At 43.7% G+C, this 27,487-nt stretch overlaps 1 long non-coding RNA gene across 1 annotated transcript; it reads left to right on the plus strand.

The window, feature by feature from the left end:
- Positions 1 to 93: 93 nt before the first annotated feature.
- On the plus strand, positions 94 to 26,108 carry LOC144371066 (uncharacterized). Its single transcript, XR_013431225.1, has 2 exons — positions 94 to 233; positions 25,420 to 26,108. It is a non-coding gene; the product is annotated as an uncharacterized LOC144371066 (long non-coding RNA).
- The last annotated feature ends 1,379 nt before the right edge of the window (positions 26,109 to 27,487 follow it).

Genomic DNA, 27,487 nt, shown 5'->3' on the forward strand with positions numbered 1-27,487 from the left:
TGAGCAATCTGGCAATGACGGGCTCTTAAGTGGAGGAGGAAGTGTTAGGAAAAGTCCCGTATGAGGAGGCATTTAAAGCTGAGATTTGCAGGCAGTGAGAGCATCTACCATGCAGACTCTGGGACCAGAGTATTCTAGGCAGATCACGGCCATCATTGCCAGGGCCCCACACTGGAGTGGAGAGGAACAGCAGGAGTCCTGCGGCCAACCAGCAGGCAGAGGACAGAGGCCAGGTAAGAAGGGATAATGGAGGCAGCACTTCATAGACCATGGTGAGGACTTTGGTTTGTAGAATTCTGAACTCAGGATTGCTCTGACTGCCAATGTGAGAGCCGGAAACCTTCAGTAAACCGGGTTAAGGAGAAGAGTGTTTGGGGAGGGGGTGAGAAATGCTCACCTCCATGCATCAGTTTTTAGGGCTAGCCAACAGGACGTGGTCCTCAAAGTGTAAGAAACAGGTGGTGGCGCAGTGTGCTTTGTAAGTGTTTGTAAAAATAAGCAAACAAATAAAGACAGTAGGAATGCAAAGCCTAGCATGTTCGCAAAGCCCCCAGCACCATGTGTGGCCTATAATAAACTACAGTCACTACCGCTGTCTGCCCCTTGGTGAATGAAGGTGAAAACCTTCCCTATTCCCTTGCCCCCATCCATTTTCTGGGTCCTGGAACTTTTACCCCCTTTCAACTCGGGCTCCTTCCTTTCCCTCCCCCACCCTTCCCAATGAGTCAAAACTCCCACTTCCTCTGAGTTGGGTCAGGCAGGGTGTGGGTTGGCATCTGATAAGCTAATTAACAATAAAGTATTGACTTGCCAATGTCTACTCCTCCCAGTAGCATTCACATTTTTAAAAAGGCCACCAGGTATTTACTTACTTCAGTGAATGTGGTGGAATCTCTCACCCTATGGCAGGGTGGTTAAGGAGGTCATTTTGTTCTGGGCAGCCCTCAAATGACACCTTAGAGATGTCTGGGCCCTCCTGGAAGGGGCCCAGCCCAGGGCCAGGCCGCATTTCTCCCTCCCTGCCTTGAACAACAATCCTGGATATTTAGTTCTCTATTTCCCATGAGAACTGGATCCCTCTGTGGCAGGAAGATCAAGAGCAGGACCTAGTGTAACTCCTTCCCCTTCGTGAGCTCCCATCTCTGATGTAGTGACTTGAGGTAGTGACTCCACACACTAATGGACTTATGGCCATGGCTCTGGGTGCTCAAAATCTTGCACAAAAGTGGGATCTATGCAAGACTGTTTTGAGAAATAAGGTCATAAAATTACCATGAGGTGTCACTTCATGTCTGCTAGTCAAAAAGACCAACAATGACAAGTGTTGATAAGGATGTACAGAATTTGAACACACATAACTGGTGGCATTGTAAAATGGCACAGTCCCTTTGGAAAGCAGATTGACAGCTCCTGAAAGGTCAAACACAGAGTTCATGGCCTAGAAAACCCCTTCCTGTGGCTCTACAACCACAAAAAATTAACATATGCCCCCCCCCAAAAAAAAACTGTAACAAATATTTATGGCAGCATCTTCCATTATACACAACAGGTGGAAACAGTGTATATGTTTATGACAGGATTAAAGGATAAGTCAAATGTAGTTTCTCTCCACTGGAATATTATTTGGCCTAAAATAGGAATGAACTAGGGGCTGGAGATATAGCTCAGTTGGTGGAGTGCTTCCCTCGCATGCACAAGGGCCTGAGTTCAATCCCCAGCAACACACACACACACACACACACACACACACACACACACAGAATGAACTACTGATATGTGTTTCAACATGGATGAAACTTGAAAACACTACGCTAAATGAAAGAAACCAAACACAAAAGACCCACATATGGTATGATTCCATTTATAGAAATATGCAGAAAAGGTAACTCCATAGAGACAGAATGTAGATTTCTGGTGCTAAGGGATGGGAGGAAATGGGGAGTGGTTGCTAATGAGGATATGGTAGGTTTCTTTCTTTCTTTTTTTTTTTCAGTACCAGGAATTGAACTCTGGGGCACTCAACCACTGAGTCACACCCCCAGCCCTACATATTTTTTTTAAAAAAATTTTTTTAGTTGTTGATAAATTTTATTTTTATTTATTTATACATGGTGCTGAGAATCAAACCCAGTGTCTCACACATGCCAGGCAAGTGCGCTACTGCTGAGCCACAGCCACAGCCACATACCCCCACCCCCCAGCCCTATTTTGTATTTGATTTAGAGATAGTGTCTCACTGAGTTGCTTAACAAGCCTCACTTTTTCAGAGGCTGGCTTTGAACTCTCAATCCTCCTGCCTCATACTCCTTAGCCACTGGGATTATAGGGGTGGGCCACCACCCCTGGCTGAGGATAAGGTTTCTTTTTAGGGTGGTAACAGTGCTATAAAACTGATTGCACAACTCTGAGAATATAATAAAACCCACTTAACTGCAAACTTTTAGTGGATATATGGTATATGAATTGTATCTGAATAAAACAGAATATAGAGAAAATAAAATAGAATATATATGTATTTTATTTATTTACTTTTTCAGTACTGGGAATCAAACCCAGAGGTGTTCCAATACTAATCAACATTCCCAGTCCTTTTTGGTTTTTATTTTGAAACAGGTCTCACTAAATTGACTAGGATGGCTTTGAACTTGTGATCCTCCTGCTTTAGCTTCTTGAGCACCTAGGATTTCAGTCATGCACTACTGTACCTGGCTAAAATAATTATTTATTAATCATTGTTATTATTTCTAATATGACTATCATTGTTATTTGCAGCACTGGGGATCAATCCCAGGGCCTCATGCATGCTTAGCAAACACTCTGCCACTGAGTTATACCCACAAACCTGAAACAGTTATATATTTTTTTAAATGAAAGCAGATAAGTTAGGAAGAAGGAAGGGAGGGAGGGAGGGAGAGAGGAAAGTTAGGGCATATGGAAGAGGAAACCTGTTCAGGTACAGTCATTAAATGGAATTACCCTGGTCCTTGTGAACTGGTCTTATCTTCCTAGAGTGTGGGTAGAGGGGAGGAAAGTGAGAGGTGACAAAGGATCACAGAAACCTTGTCCACTTTCCCTTAGGGAAATACTGTGCAAAATTCACGTGGGGTACCAAGGGAAAGAATCCCACACTTGGAAACAAGGCAAAAAGAAGACCACATGTCCCGACAGTGCTTGCTGCAGCATCATCTAATGGACTGCTGGGCTGTTTCATTTTCGAGGGATTTTTGACTTGAACTTGACAGGTCCCAGATTCTGTCAAGTTATGCACTAGCTTGTAGAATTTGTTCAGTAGTGATACAAATGGTTTTGTCTCGTAACAGAGACAACCTGGAACAGGTTATAATTTTATTGTCCTGTGAGATGTTCATCAGTCCTGTCCCCAACCTAGGAAACTGGTTTGGGTCTGTGCTTCCTGAAGGACCACCTAATCCCTTTTTTTACCATCCCGATGGCTCCCCTATTAACAAGTTGCCTATCCCTTGGGTGCATACAGAGTTAGGTTTTAAGTGTTCTTGGCAGGAAATAGGAGTCATTTGCTGTATTTAAAAAAAATAATAATGTTAAAAGGTGTTAGCCTTAACCAGATAGGTATCAGCACTTGAGTCCTAAAGAAGACCCCACAAACACACACAAGTTGGGTGCACAATAACCGATCAGTAAGGACTCTGGGTGCTTAAAGCAAGGGGGAGATATTGCAGTGCTGCCACATGAGAAAGGGTTTTGCTTAACATTTGATGCACACATACAGAGGAAATAGAAGACAACAAAACAAAACAAAAAAACCAAAGTGCTGGGCTGGGGTTGTGGCTCAGGGATAGAGCGCTCACCTAGCATGAGTGAGGCACTGGGTTCCATCCTCAGCACCACATTAAAAAAAAAAAAAAGATATTGTGTCCACCTACAACTAAAAAATAATTTTTTTTAAAAAAAGTGCATTTTCTTATTCTCCACTCTCACTCAAAACTTCTGACACTAGAATGGTGGGGTTTTGTTCCCACACACGAAGCAATTCTCCAGAAATTTCTCTACCAGCTGGCTTCACTTATTGCTATCAACCTGGAGAAAAACATCAGCTCCCACAGGTTAGAGCTCAGTCCCATAAGACTGTCCCCTCTTCAGATGCCAGTCACAGCACAGGATGCAGCCTGTGCTTCTGACCCACCGGCTACGTAGATCAAGGTTCCCACAACCTCTCCTTGGGGCTGACCAATTTGCTAGAGCAGCTCTGGGAACTCAGGGAAGCACTTTACTTACATTTACCTATTTATTATAAAGGATGTAACAAAGGATACAGATAACAGCCAGAAGCAAGAGATGCAAAGGACCAAAGTGTAAGAGGGTAAAGGGGCAGGGGGTTTTCACACCCCTCTGGGTGTACCACTATCCGGGGACCTCCCTGTGTTCAACCATCCAGAGCTCTCAGAACTCAGTCCTTTCAGGGCTTTATGGAACCTTCCTTAGGTAGGCAGAGCTGATTAAATCACTGGCCAATCAGTTCACTAGCATCTTTAGTTCCCATCCTGTCCCTATTAACACTCCAGAGATTCCACAATTTTAGGATCTGTATGTCAGAAAATGGGAATGAATATCTAACGTGTGTGTGTGTGTGTGTGTGTGTGTGTGTGTGTGTACAGTGGTTTGAATGTCCTCACTATTAAATTAAATTAAATTACAATTACAATTAAAATTAATTTCCCCCAATGTCAACAGTGCCAAAGTTGGGAACTCCTGGTTTATAGTAAAAAAACAGAATATGAGGAGGTCATACCATGATTACTGTTGTGTATAAAGATAGGGTCAAGGATAGGCTGGGAACTATGTATCACCCCATCCTCCCACACCACGCCTGTTCCCCAATCTTATGTAACCCCTTCTCCTGGGGCTTAAGGAGTGATAAAGCAGTAATTTTTAAAGAATATTCTCTCCTCTGGAATAGAATTCCTGCTTCTACTCTGGCACATTACACAGCTACAAGAATGAATAGAGGAGATCTGTCTATACTGACACTGAGAGGTGTCTAAGAATACGTTAGGTGCAAACAACAAATTGCTCTTTAATAAGCATGACATGATCCATTTTTGCAAAAGTAAAAGTACGCAGAGGAATATTAACATTTGCTCAGCGGCATAAGGGGACATCACCTCAGCAATCACATCAGTAAACATGGAAAACATGGCATTTTCTGTTAAAATGATAAATAGATTGAGGAAAATCATCTGTCTTGTCCCAAAGTCCAGCCCAAATTCAAGTAAACAAACCAAAACCATAAAAACCCACAAAGGAACCAAAAAGAATCAGAAAAGAGACAATAGCAGATGAGGGATCTTAACAGATTTTTGGAAGAGAAAGAGCAAGGCTAAAAATGCCTCAGAGATGCCAAGGAGCAGCCAGCTCCCTGTGGTCTTTTGAGTGAAGAGGGCATGACTTCCCTTCCTCTAGGTGCATGACTTCCCCGGGTGGGAAGCTGGCATACTGCGGCATCCAGTTCCCTCTGTTTGCTGACATCTGCTGGGAAGGTGTGGATGTTTACAAGACAAATGGAATTCCCAAGACACATTTTCATGGTGTACTGTCCAGCCTGCATACCTATACATAGGGACCTTCCAAGAAGCAGAAGATTCATGGCTTATAACTCCAAAAATGCCAGGAATAGAGCTCAAATGGTGTGCTAGAGGAGGCTAGGGCTGCAAACAGAAGTATGGCTAGGAGTCCTACTGTAGGGGTGGTGTTTACTCAATATGGTGGCTACCATTTCTCTTATTTCACATGTTATTCTACAATGTCACTGTGACCATCATCCAATTGAAAGATGGTGTCTGCGTCCCTTATCCTTGAACTGAGGTAGGTTCAACTCAAATGGTTCACTTGTAGCTAGAGAATGTGGTGGAAGTGATGCCACATAATGTCCAAGGCTGTTCAACACCATGCTGTGAGGAAGTTCAAAACAGCCTACACAGAGAAATCACATGAAGAAGCCGAGAGAGAGAGAGAGAGAGAGAGAGAGAGAGAGAGAGAGAGAGAGAGAGAGAGAGAGATATTCCTGCTAGTTACTGTCCAGTTGCAAGAGTCCTTCTTCAATTCTTCCACAACAGAAGTCATGAGAGAAACTTGGTTTTTGTTGTTTTTTGAAAAGGAGGGGAAAAAAAAGGTATATTGCTTTGTTAGTAAAAAAGAAATACAGGGGACTCCTGTCCCAAAAGATGTGATTCTGCCCATCAGGAGGAACAGGGGGCTTTTCAAGAGGTGATTCAAAGGCTACCTTCTGTGTGTTCTCTGTTGGAGTTGCAATTCACTTGTTAATCTGGGGGATGGTCATTTCTGAGATCCTCTGGTACCATCCCCAAAGTCTGGATTACTTTGTTCCTTTAAACCTACCTAAAATGGGGAAGAAAGGTAATCCTATTTCCCCTGAGATTAGGAAGGGGGAGAGATTAGGGAGGAACAGAGAGAGGAAGAGAAAGAAACGTGTCCATTTAAAAAAATGAGTTGCAGTTGTAGAGCAGCAAGGGCTATATTCAAAGCATAAAGTAGACCACGCCGTATTTCCCCACTCTCAATTTCTATGTTCCATTTCTATGGAAAAATGGGCAACAACATCTCCAAGCTGCTTCCTGCTTAAAAAGGGGAAAATTTGGAAAAGTAACCAAAGTCCTTGTTCCCTGTCTGGTGGGATGTGGACAGCTAAGTATCAGAGCAGTCCAGAGGCCCACAGGGGCAGAAGGCAGGTGACTGGACAAGGCATACATAGGGCAGGGATCATGCTAAGACACCAATAAACAAGACAGCGAAGCATTACTTTTTTTTGTAAACAATTAGCTCAAAAGCAATTAGTATTTCAGCCAGTCTCTGAAAATGATGAAGACAGTAACTCATAATCATACCAGTGAAAAACAGATCAAATATATTGATAGAGAAAATTAGGAAGATTTGTACGTCAATGAGATCAGGCTCAAGTTAACTCAGGACAAACTAGTAATTATAGAGTCCTTTGTGATCATTATTATTAGGCACTCCCACACAAGAACTCTTCCTTTATAAACTCCAGATTTACTTACTTTTGGTAGGGTTAGCCAAAGTGTATTTTAAGTTACATTAAAAAAAATCATTGCTTTTCCTTTTAAGTGTCCATGTAGAATTGTGTTTAGGCTATACTCTCCTGCCGGGTGCTTAAGACCAAGTTGGTCACAACTGATTTGTTCCTATCTACTCTTTTTTTTTTTTTTAAAAAAAGATACACATTTTTATACCTTTATTTTATCTATTTGTTGTTTTTTTTTAATGTGGTGCTGAGGATCAAACCCAGGGCCTCAAATGTGCTAGGTGAGTGCTCTACTGCTGAGCCCTACCCCAGTCCCCTATCTACTCTTAAGAGTCAGCTGAGATTCCTCAGAGATCACTCTTGGGGACATGTGTGAAGCCTCTTGGATCCTTTAACTTTCCTCTCTCAGTGATGCATCTGTCAAGATGGGTCATAGTGGCTTCTCTTGGAAGGATCCAGGACAATTCCGTCTCCAGTGATCCTCCTCTTTGCAGAATGTGCCCATTCTCTAGAGTCTTCTTTATCTCCCTAATTGGTAGATTGGGTGACTCATTAGAGTTGCAGGGGTCCCTTAGAGGGCAAAGGCCAAAATGTTGTCTGCTTTTTCCTTGGCTCTTTTACTTGTTTGACTTTGGTTTCCAAGTTTTTGGTTTTAAACATCCAGCAGGCCAGTTTCACCAGTCTTAAAGTGGGTGTAACAGGTTATAACTTCGATATCTCTAATTTTTACATGTTACTTAAATATCTCTAATTTTTACAGTTACCCGTTTCATTTAATTGGGGTTAGTATTAGTACTGGAAGTCAGCATTATATACTGTCTATCCTACAGGTGACGGCTTATTTTGTCAAATTAACTCAAGTTGTTTTATTAGAAGCAGTATCTCTGCAAAACACTAACAGGCAACAGTTATAAACTTTACAGAGAAAATATAAAATGAAATTAACAGAGCAAAAAAAAATCAATTTGTATAATAGCTATGAACCAAGAAAAATGATTTTTATAATCTTAAACATTTACTTAAATATTATATCCCTTATTTTTTGAGATCACAGTAATCTTTACAACAAAAATCAATCTTTTGAACACAACTTTAAATGAGCTCAGGTCTAGCCTATTTTGGAGCCATTCTAACATGGAGTAAGGTGAGAGGCAGGGCCTTATCTCAGGTAAGTGAGGGCTCTTGACAAATAACACAATATAACATTACACCCAAAACATGCATCAAACAAAGGTAAGAGAGCTTTTAACTTTCTTTTTGTGGAAAAAGTGGCAAAATGCAAAGCCACCTTTAAATAGATCAGGCTCTCCTTATTACCTTCTAAAAAAGCATTTAAATTTCTATCCCAGTGTGAAGAGTAATACAAAATTGTATATGTAACTTATTGACACAGGTTACTTTATCCAAATCTAAAACCTCAAATGACATGAATAAATACCAATTAACTTTGTTACTTCTATACAGATTACCTATTGCTACCTGTCATTTGAGTTTGGAGAACACCAACTTGGTAAGGGGCTCACCTAAGCTTTACATTTAACCAAGTTTAACTCTCAAAGTACAATGTAGACTCCAGAATGTATAATAACAATAATCATAGGTCTACATGGGTTAACAAAAAATCAAAGAGTAGCCTTAAGTCTCTTATACATTTAGGAAACAGTGATCAGAAATTGACTTAGTCAAAGCAAACAGACATAAGACAGGGCTTCAAATGACAGTGTGGCTCTTCTATGTAAGACACAATGTATAAAGGCACTTATTGGTTACCTTGCCAGTAATCCTATCAACTTTCATTTTATAAACTTCTACATAACAATTAGACAAGACTCAGATAGATATAGTTCTCAGATGTATACTTACATCTAGTCGCATATATTTAGAGTATCAACTCTATTGTTATAACCTAAAGTAATAGTTGTTTGTCTAAGAAGGCAATCATTTAAAAGAGTTTAAAACAGATACAAACCCTAATTCCCTTAAGATGTTGTTTTCCTAAGTAATAAAACCTAACAGATAAAAGAAAATTATCTAGACAGATAAAAGCAGATCAATGTTTAAGATTATTTCATATCAGCACATTAAAGTTCAAATAACTTTGTGCTAATTATAGCCAATTTAATCACAAACACAACTTTTTGAGATTTATCTTCTGCAAATCTTCTGTGACTTACTTAGACATTCACAACTTGTTTACATCCTTAATTTTGTCCTCTTTCATCTTGGACTTTAGCACAAGAATATTATTTGATAATATTACTTTCTCGTCCAATATTACTTTGATAATATACTTTCTCCTCCAAAAAAATGTTTTTTGACTTCTAATTTTCTATACTAATATATATTTCCATACCTATAACTTTCTTTTATCTTTTTTAGTTTGGAACCCTTTCTTAAGTTCATATTTTTGAAACACTCCTTATCGATATTATCTGTCCATTTAATTTACACAACAAATTTCTTCCCAGGAGAGGGGTAGACAATTTAGCCTATAAAAAAAACTGTGGCTCAATCTTTCTTTTCCCAAGTTGCATTCAAGGGGTTGGAGCACAGGATATTTTTGAGCCTGATCTGTCTCCCTTATCATTATCACAATGCCATCAACTTTACGTGGGTTCTCCAATGTCAATTGTACCCAGAGACTCCTTTTGGACCTTCTTCTTGTACGATGCACATTGATGCACAATGGGGAGGCCCTTACATCCTTTTCTTTAGGCTTCCTTGAAGATCCCTTTGCAGAGGCTGCCTACAAAACAAAGGTTGGCCCCAGTTTCTGTCTTTTTTCCCCCCGGGTGCAGTTGTTTATTCTGCCAGTCTCCCCAAGCATTTAGTTTGACGGGATTCTGTCATAGCAAGAATTGCTTTGCCCCAGTAGTGGGTATCCCCTGGCCAAGTGGGGTGTTCTGTCAGATCTTAAAATGGAGGACTATTCCTGTCCCCAGGTCATACACTAACAGTGTTGGAACCTACTGTCACATCCTTGTGGTCAGTAACACACACACACACACACACACACATACACACACACACACACACACCTCGTGGGCAAAAGGGGCTGGGAGGCAGGAGAGGGAAGAGGTGCTCTGTGGCCATTTTTCTAAAGCCCAGGCAGCTTTGGGGGATTTCCCCTGCCAGTTTGGAGCTAGTGTCCTGCTATCCTTATGCACACGAGGCAGTGCCTTTTGGCACCTTTAACTTAGTTCCTAACTGTTCAGGTCCCTTATGATGCAACTGTGGAAATGCCTGTACATTCAGAAATCTCTTTCATATACTTTACTCCCAACAGACCAACATCAACATCAAGATTGTATAATAATCCAGAAAAACCACTCAAAGTCTAGACTCTGTTACAGTAAACTGTCTTTCTCTTAGACAGGTTTATACCAATAGGTGGCCCATTCAGCCAAGCTATCTCTGCTCTAGAGACTAGCAGGAAGATCAAGGCAGCATGGCCCATGTCGTAAAGGGTCAGTAACATACAAAAAAACACAGACAGAGAGGATCACCAAAACCAGGGCGAACAGATGGGAACTTTACAACATACCTGTGTGTACAAATTTCTCCCATTTACTTTACCTTTGATACACCAACTACAACTGTAAGATTGTACAATAATCCAGAGAGCTATTCTAAAGACAGATCATTACAGTAAAACAGTATCTTCGACAGGCTTACGCCTGTAGGTGGCTCTTACTTCAACTTACTTTACCATTGACAGACTAACTCCAACTGCAAGATTGTACAAACAAGAAACAGAGAGAGACATAACCAGAGAGGAGCCCCAAAACCATGACCAACAGATCGGCCAGCCAAGATCTTTCTCAAGAGACTACCTATGGGATCAATGCAGTATTGGCTATGTCTTAAAATGGGCAGTAACAGAAACCATCAAAACAAACACACAGACAACCGTAGGGAATTCCCAAACCCAACAAGCAGACGACAACCTAGAACAGACCAGAAGAGAGTAAATATCCCTAGGTTCTCCAGTCTCGCTTAATCATGACTCCTACACCAGTGGCACCAAAGATGTCCCCACAAAGAGGGACCAGATGTTCCCACAAAGAGGGACCAGATGTTCCCACAAAGAGAAACTGAATGTGTAGAATCAAGGGTCTCTGCGTGCACTCCGGGGACTTAACAGATGACCAAGGGTGTTGCGACTTTCCTGAGTTTAGTTTCCTTTTTCTCAAAGTGGACCATGACAGAGTAACCTGTGTGGTCCAGGGAGGAAAAGTGGGAGCTCCCCAGAGCAAAAGGAGCTTTGGCAGCAGCTGGATGGTCCCTCCATCCCCTCCCTTTACTCACAGGAATAGCTCCTTGGGTCAGACTCAAGTCAAACTCACCTAACTGCTAATTCTCCTGCAGCTGGCTCACAACCACTTCACCAGCACCTTGAATCTTCAGCATGGACCTAGGGTTTCTTGGAGAGCCAGGCCTGCCCAAGAAAGCTGGAGTGGGGTCCCACCTGGGGTACCAAAAATTTTTTTGTGTGGGGGCAGGTACTGGGGATTGAACTCAGGAGTGCTCAACCACGGAGCCACATCCCCAGCCCTATTTTGTATTTTTTTTTTAGAGACAAGGTCTCACTGAGTTGTTAGTCCCTCACTTTTGCTGAGGCTGGCTTTGAACTCGTGGTCCTCCTGCCTCAGCTTCCTAAACCACTGGGATTACAGGCATGTGCCACCACGCCTGGCTGGGGTACCAACTTTTTACTGAAAGTTCGTCTTTGTTCCCAATGCCAATCCAATACTGAGGACAAGGTTTTGAGAAAAAGGTAAAAGAAGGCTTATTGCTTTACTAGCAAAGGAGAAACAGAGGGGACTCTTGACACAGAAGCCATGATTCTCTAGTGTTGCTCTTTTCATTAGTTAGGGTGTTTTTGTTTTGTTTTTTTTTTTTTTTTGTATAGCAATTATAACTGAAGTAACCTCCTGGGGCCCCTATCAAATTGCAGGCCACTAACTACTGCTTCTGGACTGCAGCAAAGGTTTGTTCTATAGAAAAATGGAACCAAGGAGAGTCCAGATCTAAAGACACCAGATATGTCAAAGGGCAGGGAGAAATGCTATACTAAAAGCAAGAGATAATATGCAATAGTCCATATAAACCCTGACACCCTCCTGACACTTGGTTCCAAAGATTCTGCTAGTCAGGCACATATCTAGTCACAGTTGCAGAATCCTGACTGGGAAAAAAAAAAAAAACAGAAAACTAACCTGTAGTTATTATGGGCCACACTAAGTCTCCATGTAGCTGCAAGAATGAGCTAAAAAAAACCTGTTAGCCCTGGGGGAATAGCTCAGTGGTAGAGTGCTTGCCTAGCCTGCGCAGGACCCTGGGAAACTGCAATCAATCAATCAATCAATCAATCAACAAATGTATAAATATTAGATTTCACCTTAATCAATATCTTGGAAAACGAGATGCTGCATCCATAAGACATGAATAAGTTTCTATTTTTGAAAGGTGAAGGAAGGTATCTTGGTTTGGGTTTCCTCAGAAGTGAAATCTGAGACGACGATTCCACCACTAGTAATTTTTGGCACATAGTCCAGGAAAACACTGGTTGAGGCTTGGGGATGTGAGATAAGGAAGGGAAGGAAACCAATAAAAGGTGTATTATTGAGCCATTTATCACTGTGAACAACTGGAGCTTGATCTTGCTGGAGGACTCTGGGAGATGGTGGCAAGAACATGCCTTGGAGGTATCAATGGTGGGCAAGGATCCACTAACTGCTTCCAAGGGAATTGGCCATTGTTTCTTGCAACTTATCCTGCACTCAGGCCAAGGATGCTACCTGGAGGAAAACAGTCCTTGGGCATAGTCATAGATATTTACAGCAAACAGCCTTGGGCAGCACACAGGGTGAAGGCCAAGGTGTGTAGATAGGATGCCAACGGTATCTGCTACAGGAAGCCATTAGGAAACAAGAAGGAGCTCTTGTCAATGAAAAGTGAGAGCAGAAATAAAACATTCAATTGGAAGTAGAAGAGGAAAATTTTAAAGAAATCCTTTGAGTGGGGCTTGGTGGTATAGACCTATAATTTCAGTGGATTGGGAGGCTAGGGCAGGAGGATTGCAAGTTCGAACCCAGCCTCAGCAAAAATGAGGCACTAAGCAACTCAGTGAGACCCTGTCTCTAAATAAAATAAAAAAACAGGGCTGGGGATGTGGCTCAATGGGTGAGTGCCCCTGAATTCAATCCCTGATGCCCCCTCCCCAAAAAAGAAAGAAATCCTTTGAAAAATTAGAATGAAAGTCAAGAGAGTTGGAGAGAGAAATACAGGGAAGAAGAAAAATCTTAGAAGTCTAACATACAACTAAAAGGAATTTAAGAAAAAGAAAATGGAGTACATGAATCTGTTCTAAGAATAATTTACATAAAAATAAAAAAAATTAGAACATGACTTTTCAGATTCAAAGGGACCATTAAATGCAAAATGAGCCAGGAATGGTGGCACATGCCTATAATCCCAGTGGCTTGGGAGGCTGAGACAGGAAGTTCTGAAGCCAGCCTCAGCAACTTAGTGAGGCCCTAAGCAAATTAATGAGAACCTGTCTCAAAATAAAAAATAAAAAGGGCTAAGGATGTGGCTCAGTTGTAATACCATGTTGTACTCCCGGGTTCAATCCCCTGTACAAAAAAAAAAAAAAAAAATCAAAAAGATTTGTGACACCAGAGCACATTGTCACAAAATTTCAAGCCACAGGAGTTTAAGAGAACAGTCTAAAAACTACATAAAAACAAGACGGAACTTACACAAAAGACCAGGAATAAGAATGGCATTGGACTTCTCCAGTCATACTAGGAGCCAGAACATAATGGCTTCAAAAATGCTGAGGAAAAGTCTAGAATTCTAAATTCCATCAAGCTTGAAGGTAGGATAAAAACATTTTGGGGCATCTGAGGTCTCAGAATATATACTCCTATCTTCCCTGAGGATGTGCATCAAAGAACAAAGGGAAGACTTGGAGGGAGAGACAGGGGTCGGGGAAACAGGGAACACAGCTCCAAAGATGCCTAAGAGCTGCGTGGTGGGCTACGCAGGGAGAGGGAACTTTCTGTAGTGGAGTGGGGTGCTGGGGCACTCAGGGAGGTCCTGGCTGGGGACAGAACCTATACCTGTTGTGGTTGGCAATGCAGACATTCAGAGGGGTTTTACATTTCTATTGGGAAGAATTCGTGACAGAGAAAGCAGATGGGGGAAAAAAAGACTAAAAATTTCCAAGGGAGAAACACTAAACAAGGAAAATAATGTACTCATACTTGGCTTAGCAACAGTGGCTCTTACTTGTGGCTAAACACTGGAATCAGTTGAGAAGTGTCAAAAAAGTCCTGTTGTCTGGGCCCCACACCCAGATAGCCTGACTTAAGGAATGTGGGATGCTGCCAAGGCTCGGGGATTATTAAAAGCTCTGTGTGCAAAGTTGAGAACCACTGGTTGGCAGGAAGAAAGACGTCTGTGGTCACAATAATGTAAACAGGGAATATTGAGTTGGCCAGAAAATTGTTGTGTGACTCTATGGGAAGGGCAGAAAGAGGTGAGGCAGAGGGTGGGATGGTGAGTGGGAAGCATTAGACTACTTCTGTCACAATAGAAAAGCTGTCCATCACGTCTGGGGTTGATCCATCAATTGGAGTTGATACATCAAGAAATTGCACCTTATTCAGAAATATACTAGAAAATACTAGAAGAAACAGCTGAAAGAGTAGCAAATCATTTTCTTAGAGGAACAGTCTGTAGTAATGGAAAGTATGTGTGTATGGATGGGGGTCCTGGGGGACATCACTGATTTTGTCTATAAACCTTGTAATATTACTTGACTTACTACTGTGAACATGCATGGATTGGATCAGAGTTGAAAAAGTATTTAACAAAAGACAAAAGAAAAAATTGGAAACAACCTAGATTTCCATTAATAGGAGAAGGATAAGTAAGTTGTGACATGTTCCTTTAATAGAATACCATGTTGTGCCTACAGAGAGATCTTTGGGTTGTCCAACATGGGGGGATTGTCAAGATTCAGGATGACTAGGACTAGCAAAAATGGATGCAATGTCAGTGTTTGTTGGTGGTGCCTGCCTTAATCCCAGTGTCTTGGGAAGCTGAGGCAGGAAGATTGTGAGTTCAAGTCCAGCCATAGCAACTTAGCAAGATCCTGTCTCAAAAAATAAAAAGAACTGGGGTTATAGCTTAGGGGTAAAGTGCCCCTGAGTTCAATCCCTAGTGCCAAAACCAAACCTAACAAATTAAAAATACCCAACCAACCAACCACCAACCAACCAAACAACACCAACAACAACAAAGCACACAAAAATAGAGCTGTGTATTTCCTGTGGATATAGATGTAAGTACAAACAAAAATAGAGAAAGGTGGGAAGAGATACAGTCACACCAACAGGCCACGATGAGAGTGGATTCTGATGGAGGTAAAGTTCAAGGCAGGTTTTACTGTTTCAGTTTTTTTTTTTTTCCTTTTCTCAAAGAAGATAAATTTCTCTCTCTATTTTTTGAGGTATTGCTGGGGATCAAACTCAGGGCTTCATTCATGCTAGGCAAGTGCTCTACACTGAGCTACACCCCAACCCCTCTCTATTACTTGTTAAAATTAAATTTTAATTTTAGGGGCTGGGATTGTGGCTCAGCGGTAGAGCGCTCGCCTAGCACAGGCGGGATCCGGGTTCGATCCTCAGCACCACATAAAAATAAAGGCATTGTGTTGTGTCCATCTACACCTAAAAAATAAATATTAAAAAAAATTTAATTTTAAAAAATACCAAACATACATTAGACCAAATCTGGAATCTTGCACACCAAACTCTTAGGGGTGGTTTCCTCTGGGTTTGGGATGGGAGACAGGGTGGGAAAGTGTTCTCTTTCTACTCTAGTGATCCAGTGATGGTTGCTGTTGTTTCAGTGTCTCTGACAGACCTTTGACTAGAGCCGGGTTTGGGAGCCCTGGTTCTGTGGCCTGGTGTTCGACTCCTGTTTTTGACTTGGGAGGAGGGTGGAGGGCCAGAGTTCTGGCTTGGCAAGGACAAGGGCAGGCCCCAGCTCCAGGGGGATCTGGTAGAACCAGCTGTGACATCAGAAGGGCATGTTGACGGAGTGACTCACGGTGCAGGCGGGGTGGAGTTGGCTCCCTCCTCTGCTACCCCATCAGCCACCCACCACAAAGCCCTGGATGATAGACAGCCTTGTTCTGACAACCCTAATGAAGAAGTCCTTTCCAAATCCATCTCAACCCAGGGCCTTGCAGAGAGTTCCCGTGGAGCCAAATGGGGAAGTAGCACAAAGTTCATTGATTGAAGCCAAGCATGAGAGAAAGAGGGAAAGGGAGCTGGGACAGAGTCTTGAGATTGGGCACCCCAGGGCCTTTGTTTGTGAAAGGTTCTAGTCATCCCTTGAGTTTCTTTAGCCCCTTTAATTTTCCAAAAGCTCCCAATTCCAGCAATCTTCCATTTGACCCTGAGGACCTTTTGTGAAGTAGATAGAATTGGAGTAAATATCTTCAACTTTCAGATGAAGAGACAGAAGCTCACAGAATCTTTCTTGCGCATTTATCTGAGAGGTACGTTCGTCGTCTTCCCTGATCAATTTCTCTTTGGTTTTCTACCAGCCCTGGGACAATTCCTTGAGAGAGAAATATATGCCCAGGGATAAGTTAGCATGTGTTCTTGGTCAGGCAGAGTTTTTCCATGCTGGATCCCTTTTCAGTCTCCCAAGAAGCCCCTAGTCTAGATGATCTTATTATTCCTATGGCTAGGCCGGCCACCCAGGAAATTTCTTTCTTTTTGTTTCTCAACAACAATGACCTGGGTCTTTCTTGATTCCCATCTGGCACTGCTCATTCAGCATCATCCCCTAAGCACCTGGTCTGTGCTCCTCTCTGGAGCACAGAGATGCAGCCGAGGACCAGGCAGATGGCATCTCTGGCCCCAGGGAGCTCGCAGTCTCCTGAGGGTTGGGCTGGGACAGAGAGGTCAGAAACGTAGGTCATTATTCTTGATCTGCATAACATGCTGGCAGTGGGGAGGGGGTACAAGTGATTCCCTCTATGTCTGCAGAAAGAGGCTGCCAGAGGAGGAGGATCTTCCATAGCCGAAGGGAAACAAATGTAACCACAGCAAGAAGGAAAGATCACCTGAGGCTGTCCCCTAGTCCTGAGATTATATGTAACACAATGAATAGAGAACTAGGGGTCACCGCCATCCTCTCATCCTGTTAGTGATGCTGGGGGAGGCAGGCAATAAGAGAGACTCAGAGAAGCCCGGTGACTTGTTCATGTCACACAGCTAGCAGGTGATAGAAGAGAAGGAGATTTGGTTGGCTTTGGACCCCAGATCCAGTTCCCTTCCTCTCTCCATCACTCAGAGCACCGCAGAGGAAGGAGGAGGAGCCAGGAGAGTTGGTGCACGCCTGTAATCCCAGCAGCTCAGGAGGCTGAGGCAGGAGGATCACGAGTTCAAAGCCAGCCTCAGCAAAAATGAAGCACTATGCAACTCAATAAGACCCTGTCTCTAAATAAAATACAAAATAGGGCTGGATGTAGCTCAGTGGTCGAGTGCCCTTGAGTTCAATCCCTGGTACAGGAAAAAAAAAAAAAAAAACAAGAGGAAAGAGGAGGAAATCAACACCACTACTAGGGCCTCTGGCATCACAGTCTGACAACATGGTCTGGTGCTTCGACATTCACAGATGACTTTGACATTCACAGCCTTGTTGCATGCTTTATCCCTCCTTTTGTGATCAGTTGGAGTGAACCTTACCTGTGGCCCAGAAGAAAGCATGTGGGTTAGCACGTGGCACATTCAACTGGGTCACCAAGGCCAGTGTTAAAAAGGGTCTCCTTACAAAGGGATTAGGGAAACCAACCCAAACTGGCTCAATAACCTGGGCCTGTAAGAGCAGGCAGCCATCGTCCCCCAGCCTGGAGGGAAACGAGGGCAAGTATTGACTGGGCCCCAGGAAGAATGGTGTCGCAGGAGAAGGCGCCTCGCAGGAGCTGGGAACTCCGGAGGCCATGCAGCGCCTCAGTGGAGGTTTGAGAGGGAAGAAGCTGGAAAACACACACCTTGACTTCACGTCTCCTTACTCTCTAGTCACCTGCCTGCGTGCCTCCGATTATTGACCCCAACCTAAACCCAGAAGGCAAGGGAGCCTACTTTTGTCACCTAGCTGGGTCTGCCTCTCAGGGCACGATGCAGGATGGAAAAGGTGGAGAGCAGCTGTGGAGGGGCAAAGGGAACAGACCAGCATAGCATGTGGCCTGGGCTTGGCTCAGAAAGTGCATGTGATCCAAGCAGACCAATAGGCATCAACCTCAGGACCTTGGTGGAACTATGGAGAAAGACCCTCAGCCTCTCTTTGCTCCGGTTGCTTAGATCAGGGGATAGGAGCCCATGGCTACTGACCATTTTGGTGCCACATAAGAAAAGCCTGCCTCAGGGCAGGACAAAGGTAGAGGAAAGCTGAGTCCAGATGAGATGCAGGGAGTTAGAATCCCGGTGGCATCATTAACTGTGTCCCTGGATTCATCCGTGCTTTTGAAGGTGGAGGAAGCACCATGGAACCAGCGGATCCTCATTCTCTTTAACCTGGTAGGACTCTGTCACTTGCACCAGAAAGGGCCTTGACTGATTATTCAGGTGCCTGAAGCACAGTTATAAGCAGGTGTTCGGAACTGAAGTCAGGCCAGAGTGGAGGACTTCCAGTTCTGGGAGCACCAATCCTTGCAGGTTAGGCATCCTGAAGGGCGAGCTTAAGTGATGATCTAAGAACGGGAAGATTCTTCAAAGGAAGCGGCCTCCAGGTGAAGTCATGATAACTACCTACATCATATATAAAACTCTTGTTTGCCAGGGACTGCTCCTTGTGCCTGACCTACATCATAATGCCACCCTCTCCAAAACATGATGGGGACATCACATCACCATTTGACAGTTACCTATCGGAGCCAGGATTTGAACTCAGGTAGTCTGAGCTCTTCTGAGTCACCTTCCCCACCACACTCACCTGAAACTTCCCCAAATAAACCTGAGTGAGGTCTCAGTCTAAAACAGATTTTTAAAAGCTGCTCTGGAATCAAAAATCAAGGCCAGGGATCAGAGAACCCCAGAGCTGAGCTCTCTGAAATGTATTATAACCCTGGACTTGCCTCTACCTCCCCATCTGAGCATGGCCACAGATTAAGAATTCTTTATCTGAAATGCTTGGAATGTATTTTGGACTTGGAATTTTTTCCCAGATTTTAGAATATTTGTATATATATATATATATATATATATATATATATATATATTTATATCAAGATAACTTGGGGATATGGCCCAAATCTGCATACAAAATTCATGTATGTTCCATTATACACCAACCTAATCACATAGCCTGAAAGTAATTCATACAATGTTTTAGGTACATCTGTGTTTTGACTGTGACCTGTCACAGGAAGTCAGGTGTGGAATTTTCCATTTGTGGCATTATGTCAGCATTCAAAAAGTTTTGTATTTTAAAGCATGTTTGGATTTCATATTCTCAGAATGGGGATGTTCAACCTATGGCATAGGGTCCATTGTGGAGTATAGAGGTCATTCAAACCCACATTCTAGAAGAAGTTCAAATGTAGATTTACAGGAAAGACAGTATTTGAATGGTGTAGACACAATTGGCTCATTAAATGTAAACATTTAGAACATATTGCAGTATTTGCATTTTTAAAAATTTCTTCTGCTCCCCTCTCCCCTTCCTGTTCCTCTATTTTTAAAGTTGAGATGTAAATTCTCCACTGAAAAGAATTAGGACTGTTTGGAGAAATGGCCAACTCTAGATGTGGATAAGGAAAATATAGTGAACATCTAGTTCTCCAGAAAGAAAGCAAGTACACAAAAAATGATGGGGACATGTCAAAAGGACACAGGCTCCAGTTCCAAGGGGGCATGCATTGGCCAAAACTGGGGTAATTGGAGCATCAGATAAAATAACAATAGCAAGGGATCACACAGCTCATTAAATAAGAATCCATTGTCCATGTGGATATTAACAACCAAAGCAGAATCCTGAGAGACTTCAAGGGAATGATGGAATCAGGAGAATCTTCATTTGGCAGCTGTCATAGTAACAAATTATTTGGGCAAGAATTACCAATGAAGGCTAAAACTGCTGGGTGGAAGCAGGCAAGATATTTACATAGACTCAAAGTATCTTCCCACAAGATACTTAGAAATTATAGAGAAAAGAAGTAACTTTACTGCAGAACAACCTGGCAGGAATCATTTTAACCAAGGGATCAGAGTTAAAATCACCACAGATATGCCACAGTGCTACATTGAGAATACACTTCCCTTGCCCGAAATGTCTGCCCAAATGCAAAACCTGAATGGAATCATGCAGAAACAACGGACAAGCCCCAATTGAGGAGCACTGTCAAATCATCAGCCTTTGCTTTTTAAAAATGTTAATGTGAGACAGGTGCAGTGGCACACACCTATAATCCCAGTGGTTTATGCCTGTAATCCCAGTGGCTTGGGAGGCTTAGGCAGGAGGATTGCAAGTTCAAAGCCAGACTCTGAAACTTAGCGAGGCCATAAGAAACTTAGTGAGATCCTGTATAAAAAAAAGAGCGGGGTGGTGGTGGTGGTGGTGGTGGTGGTGTCTGTGGATTGGCTCAGTGGTTAAGCACCCCTGGGTTCAATCCCTGATACCAAAACAAACAAACAAAAAGGATGCCTCAAATATTGAAATTATTAATGTGATCCCCAAAAGAGCAACTTAATGACCTGAAGAAAGTTATCTAGAATAACATAGATAAATTTATAACATATCATTTTATCAGATAAAACAAGGTAATTGTTCATTAAATCTGAAGGTTGTGGGCAGGGGTTGTGGCTCAGTGGTAGAGTGCTTGCCTAGCATGTATGAGGCACTGGGTTCGATTCTCAACACCACATATAAAAATAAATAAATGAAACAAAGGTCCATCAACAACTAAAAAAAAAAATCTGAAGATTGTAATTTATTTTCAGTCTATTAATTGTCATAAATAAATAAGTACATAATCTAAAAATCAAAGTATAACATAATTATACTTTATCTCAAGTATAACATACTTGAGATAAAGTATAATTTTATATTATATATAGATACAACTTGTATATATGAATATAAAACATAGTAAAATTGTGTTTCATTGCATGTATCTACACAAACACACACACACACGGGCTCTGCCACTTCACTAATGCTCGTTCGTTATCTAATTTCCTCCAGAGGTTGCTCAGGTGAGCATCATCATTTTCACTTCATAATAAAGAAAACTGAGGGAAGTCACATGCTTACTAGAGGCAGAATCCCCCAATCCCAACTCATATCACTATCTTTTTTTTTTTTTTTTTTGATACTGGGGATTGGACTCAGGGGGCACTCAACCACTGAGCCCCACCCCCAGCCCTGTTTTGTATTTTATTTAGAGACAGGGTCTCACTGAGTTGCTTGGTGTCTTGCTGTTGCTGAGGCTGGCTTTGAACTTGTGATCCTCCTGTCTCACACACCATTGTCTTTTGAGTTCCAGAGCCAGTGTTTTAAGCACTCTGCTACACTATCGATGCTACGGTCATCAACAAACATTGTTTGGGGACCAGTTACTTTACCTCCCTGTGCTTTAGTTTCCTCTTTGGTGGAATGGGATCATAATGACACATGCGGAGTGAATTAAAATTCATCAAGTGGACTAGGGATACAGCTCAGCTGGTAGAGTGCTTGCCTCCCATGTGCAAAGCTCTGGGTTCAATCCCCAGCACCAGAAAAACAAAACAAAGCAAAAAAACCTCACTGAGTGCTCAGGACAGTTCCTGTGCATACTAAATGCTCATGTCTGAGTTATTACTGCTTATTGTGCATGAGGCCCAGGGAGTACCATGAGGTCTAAGATGCCACTGTCAACTCCTGGGACTGCTCCCAGGCCAGGGAGACATATCTCATTCACACAAAGGTATATAGCCACTGCAGGCACAGCAGGCTGATGACTGGCCCGTGGCTTTCTGGCATAGAACCAGAGGGATGCTTGGAGACAGCAGCCTTAGACAGTAGGAAATTGAGCACATCAATGGTGCACAGATGGAGGAACTTTTGTCCCTATTTCATAGCAGTCCTCCTGGTGGCCCCCCAGGAAACCTAAAGAATACAACCCCTCCCGCAGCAAGTCTCCTCTGCCACCATCAGTGTGATGATCTTGATGAACGAGATTTGTCCTTTGGCCTGGAGATCTCCCCACTGGCCCTGGAGGTCCCAGCCAGGATCAGCAAAGGGCCAAGTCCAATGGCAAAAGAGAGCCCATTTGAAAGCATCTGAAGATGGCGTGCGGTGGGGAATTGGGTGCACCCATGACGGAAGAGGGGGGAAGATGCAGCCCCCCTGGCGGGAGGAGCAGGGGAGCAGTGATGGCCCTGGAACCTAGGAAGGAAATCTGCCCCAGCAAGAGGCGCTAGAGGCAGAGAGGGGGAGTTCCCAAGTTTCTTCCCTCTGCTTGTTGGGCTCAGCTTCAAGTTGACCCAGGGGCCTGGGAAACACAGTCTAAAGAGCTCAATGCCATCCCACCCATCCCTGCTCCACTCTCCCCGCCCCCTCCACACACACACAGGTCAGGAACAGCTCAGATCTCATGGCCTCTCCACATTGACATTCCAATGGCTCGTCTGTACCTGGCACAGGTATGGGCTTCATAAGTGGGTGTGAAAAAATGATTGGTTGTTTAGGGAGGAAGGCACAGTGTCCCATGCCACTGGTAATTTTAAAAAGTGAACATTGGTATAACCACTTGAGAAACTATTGGTCAGATCTACTCAAGTTGAACATGCTATGACCTAGCCTAAGGCATTGAACTCTCTGCCTCAGATTCTAATGTTTAAAATGGGAACTCCCTTGCCAGGGAACAAGCTTCAGCTCAAAGGCTCTGTGGGGACTTTATGACTCTTGTTTCCTCTTGGCTGGCACAAAGAAACTCCTGAACACCAAAGATGCTGGATGCCCTCATCTGCTTTTGAATGAGGCGGGTCTACTTCTAAGTGTAGACCTAATAAAAATGTGCACATACGTTTACCAAAACATACACCAGAATATTCATAGCAGTGCTTATTACAATAGCTCCAAACTGGGAACTCCCCAGACGCTCATCAGCAGTAGGATGACGATCACAATGGAATACTGTATGGGAACAAGAATGGCTGGCCCATAATTACCCGTGGCAGGGTGGATGACTTTTATCCGTATGACACTGAGTGAAAGAAGCCATACACATAGGACCATGGTCTGAATGGTTCCAACTGCGATCCATAGAAAACAGGCGATACCAATGTCAGGCTTCCAAAGTCGGGGTAGAGGTTACCATGGGGTGGTGATGACAGGTAAGGCCTTCTTTGCAGTTTCTAGGAGCTGCTTATGTTCTGTCTTCAACCATGTGTTGGTTACACAAATGTGTTAATTTTGGATGCTGTGTCAAGATGTACCCTTGTCATCTGTGCACATTTTCTTGTATATAATTCTTTAATAAAAAGTAAATACCCTCATGGAAGGACTAATTTCTTTTCTCTCTTTCAATTTCCCCCATTTCAGTCCAAGGAGCTTCCCCAGAAATTGGATGAAGGAAGAGGCTGGGCTTGGATTCATGCATGACAAAGAAATGTGGTCCAAAGGACTGGGCTCTTTGGGGGGCCCAAGTTCTGTGCTGAGCTCTTACAGGAATGATCTGGTGACCCCTCCAATGCACCCATGGACACACACCCCTAGAGGGCAGCACTGTGACGACAAGCAGTGAGCCTCAGAGTGGTGACGTGTCACACAACTAGTCAATGGCGGGGACAGAATTTGAACCCAGACCACATTTGTCTTAGAGCCCAGGCTGGTAAGCCCTTTATTCCTCTCTGATCCAGAGGGAATAGGAAGCACAGGTAATGCTGGCCATGGCTCCCAGCCCTTTATTATGTGCCTCGGTTTCAAATTTTTTAAATGAGAGCTCCTTTGTCAGGGAACAAGCCTCCACTCTAAAGCTCTGTGGGGACTTTATGTCTCTGCTTCACTCTTGACTGGGACAAAGCAACTTCTGCATACCAAAGATGCCTGGCCACTCTGGATGCTGCCATCTGCATCTGAATGAGGTCAAAAGGCTTGGTCCTGAAGGTCCATCCTTAACAGGAATGATCTGGTGACCCCTCCATGCACCCATGGACACACACCCCAAGTTCAACATGGACACCAACAGAAAGCATCCCACAGCTTCTGTTAGACAAGGAGGCCATCAGGAGCCACCGGAGGACAGGAGGAAACCAGAAAGCAGATGTTAGTCATGACGTCCTCTGCTTTGCTCTCTTCTAAAGAGGTGGAGCCTAGACTGACCTTCCCTCAGTTCTCTTTGTTCTCTGGAACTTTCCACAGGTCCTTCCCTTCCCTGATGCCACTCTTGCCTTTGCTTGAGGACTCAGTTTATGGTTGAGTTTGGACCAAGAATCCATTCTTGCTCCAGGAGACCACTTTCCTGATGCTTTGAAATCTGGGGTACCTTATACTTTTACTCTGGGTACCACCACCCAGGACCATGATTGTTGACACTAGATTGGAAGCTCCAAGTGAGCAGGGACACCCTTGGCCCTGCTGCTCACTACTGCAGGCCCAGGGCCAAGCACACAGTAGGCGCTCAATAAACATTTGTTGAAAGAATGAAGGAAAAGGCTCTGGTAGCCATCGATGAACATCTACCGCACATGGCTGGCATTGTTTCTATAATTTGCAAACAGTCACTTGTTTATGAGCCTGAGTTCCTTTATTTGATTTTTCAAGCATCTTACCTTCCCCTTTGGGGAGGAAGAAGAGGATAAGCACTTCTGAATTATGGCTGACATTTAATACTTGGGTGGATCTGACCCTATCGTTCAAATCAAAATCCTGCAAAGGAGCGGGCAGGGGGCAGAAGCCACATGGAGATACTGGAGGCTAAACCAGTGGAAGTGGTGGGGGAGGTCAACAGGAGGGGATGGCCTCTGGATTTGAAGCCACTCACTCTGAGACCCTTGCTGTTTGTAGCATCTTGATGAGCAGAGACACCTTCTTGCTTCTCAGAAAATAGGTGTTTCTCTTGAGCAGAGTTCCTTGGTGTATTGGTATTTGGAGGCAGGTGAGTCTTTGTGGTGGAGACTACATTTCAGGGTGTTCACCAGTGTAGTGGGTTCAAAAGTCCCCGTGCCAAATTCATGTCTACCTGAAACCCCCAAATGTGATCTTATTTGGAATAAGGGTCTTTGCCATTGTGATTAGTTCCATATATTGAGATAAAATCATTCTGGATTTAGAATTGACTCTAACTCTAATGATCTATAATTATCTTTCAGTTGAAAATAAAATTAAAAGAAGAAAAACAAAACTGATGACGTAGAAAAAGAGCTGAGAACACACAAAGACACAGGGAAGGAGGCCATGTGAAGAGAGATCAGGAGAAGCCGGGTAGGCACAAGCCACAGGATGCCAGGAATTGCCAGGAGTCCCAGGGAGCTAGGAGGAGTCGGGGAAGAGTTTCTCCCCAGAGCCTCCAGCGGGAGAGTGGCCTGATTCCAGTGGCCTCCAGCACTGGGAGAGAACAAATTGCTTTGGCTTTTGCAGTCCTTTGTTATGGCAACTATGGAAACTAAGGCAAGCTGCAACTCACTGGCTCCCTGAAGCACCCTCCTCAGTGAGGACAAACAAAAACATCTCAGAGTTGCCCAGAGTCCTCTGGGGGGCGCGTGGTGGGAGTCTTTACTTATCTTCTGGGGACCCCTGCTCCACCAGGATGGATAGGGTGGGAACACTGAGCAGAGCAAGGTAAACCTGGATTTCAGCCCCACCCAGAAGAGCTACGTGACCTTGGGCAAGTTGTATAACTTTTCTGAACCTCTGTCTCTCATCATGTGTAAAATAGGGTCATGAAGGTCTCTGTATCTCAGAGAATCTTCATGATGAAGAAACAAGATAATCATAGAACGTGCTCCATGCTGCGTGGAACAGAGAGCCAGCATGCAATAAATAGTAACTGAAACAGTAATTGGTATGTGTTTTATTAAGCAATTAGAACATTGCCTAATGAGTAATAAATATATAAGAAATAGCAATGCCAATTATCACTATTATTATTTAAAGCCTGAAAGCTGAGTCAGTTTGTCACATAATAATCTACTAGGAACTGCTGCCAATCTGGGACAATAGCTCCTTCCTGGTGGAGGAGATGCTGGGTGCCCATCTTGGCTTCATACATTTAAACTTGCTCCACACCATTTAAGCCTGATAGTAACCTTGTAAGATGCATAGGGTAGTCACTTAGAAAGTGTTGTCCCTGTTCTCCAGAGATGGAAGTTGAGGGACCGAAAGCATTGGGAGACACACGTTTTAAGCAGCCAGTGGCCAAGCCAAGGCTGGAATCCTGGGTCATTAAACAATCTGCTTCTGACTCCCCCACCTCCAAGCCATTCCCTTCCCCACTTCTTCTGGACACTGGCGACCACCTTCAAGAGCCAAACTCCAAGAACAGAAGTCAATGACTTACGGTTTAGAGTGACTTGTATGTGCCAGTCCCCTCTTCTGGGGTATCTGTAGAGTAAATCTCTCTGTCCAGTGGAGCTGAGGTGCAATCCTCAGGCAGTGGAAACCAGATGTATTTATTAGTCAGGATCCTTTAGGAAATAGAACCCCACACAGTGCCACCTAAGAGACCTTAGCAAAGGGGTTGTTGGTACTCACCCAGGCAGAGCTGGAACCATCAAGCAAGGCAAGGCACCTGGGGACCTGCAGCATGGCCAGTTTTGTGTGCTTGTACAGGTGCTGTGCCCCGCCGGAACTGTAGTGCCAAAGGAGAGAGGTCGCCGGGAAGACATTCCTGGGTGCTCTCTCTTCCTGCTTTCTGGTCTCCCATGGCTGCCTCTCACTGACAGAAACCAGTCAGCTAGAAGCCTGGGAAATCCAGGAACGGTGGATTAGTCAGCTTCTGTCACCAGAGGATATACCTCAAATAACCAACTTGTGAAGAAAAAAGGTTGACTTTGGCTTATAGTTTTGCAGGTGTCCATCCATGATCAATTGTCCCCATTCCTTTGGGACTGCGGCAAGGCAGCCCATCATGGCAGAAGTATGCAAAGCAAAGTGGCTCATTTTATGGCCAGGGAGTAAAAGAGAGGAAGAAGAAAGAGCTGGGGTCCACTGTCCCCACTGAGGGCACACCTAAGACGTCTCACTAGGGCCTTTCTCTTAAAGGTAACACCGCCTCCGAAAAGCACCAAAGCTGGGGACCGAGCCTTTACCACATGGATCTTTGGGGACATTGCAGTTGCATACTATTGCACAGTGTCTAGGGCGGCAGGAAGGGACAGGGGGAAGGGGTCCAGGGAGGGGGAAGTATCAACAGCACAATCATGGGTGGGGCGACAACTT

This window comes from Ictidomys tridecemlineatus, chromosome 15, assembly GCF_052094955.1.
Source record: "Ictidomys tridecemlineatus isolate mIctTri1 chromosome 15, mIctTri1.hap1, whole genome shotgun sequence".
Taxonomy (NCBI): Eukaryota; Metazoa; Chordata; class Mammalia; order Rodentia; family Sciuridae; genus Ictidomys; species Ictidomys tridecemlineatus.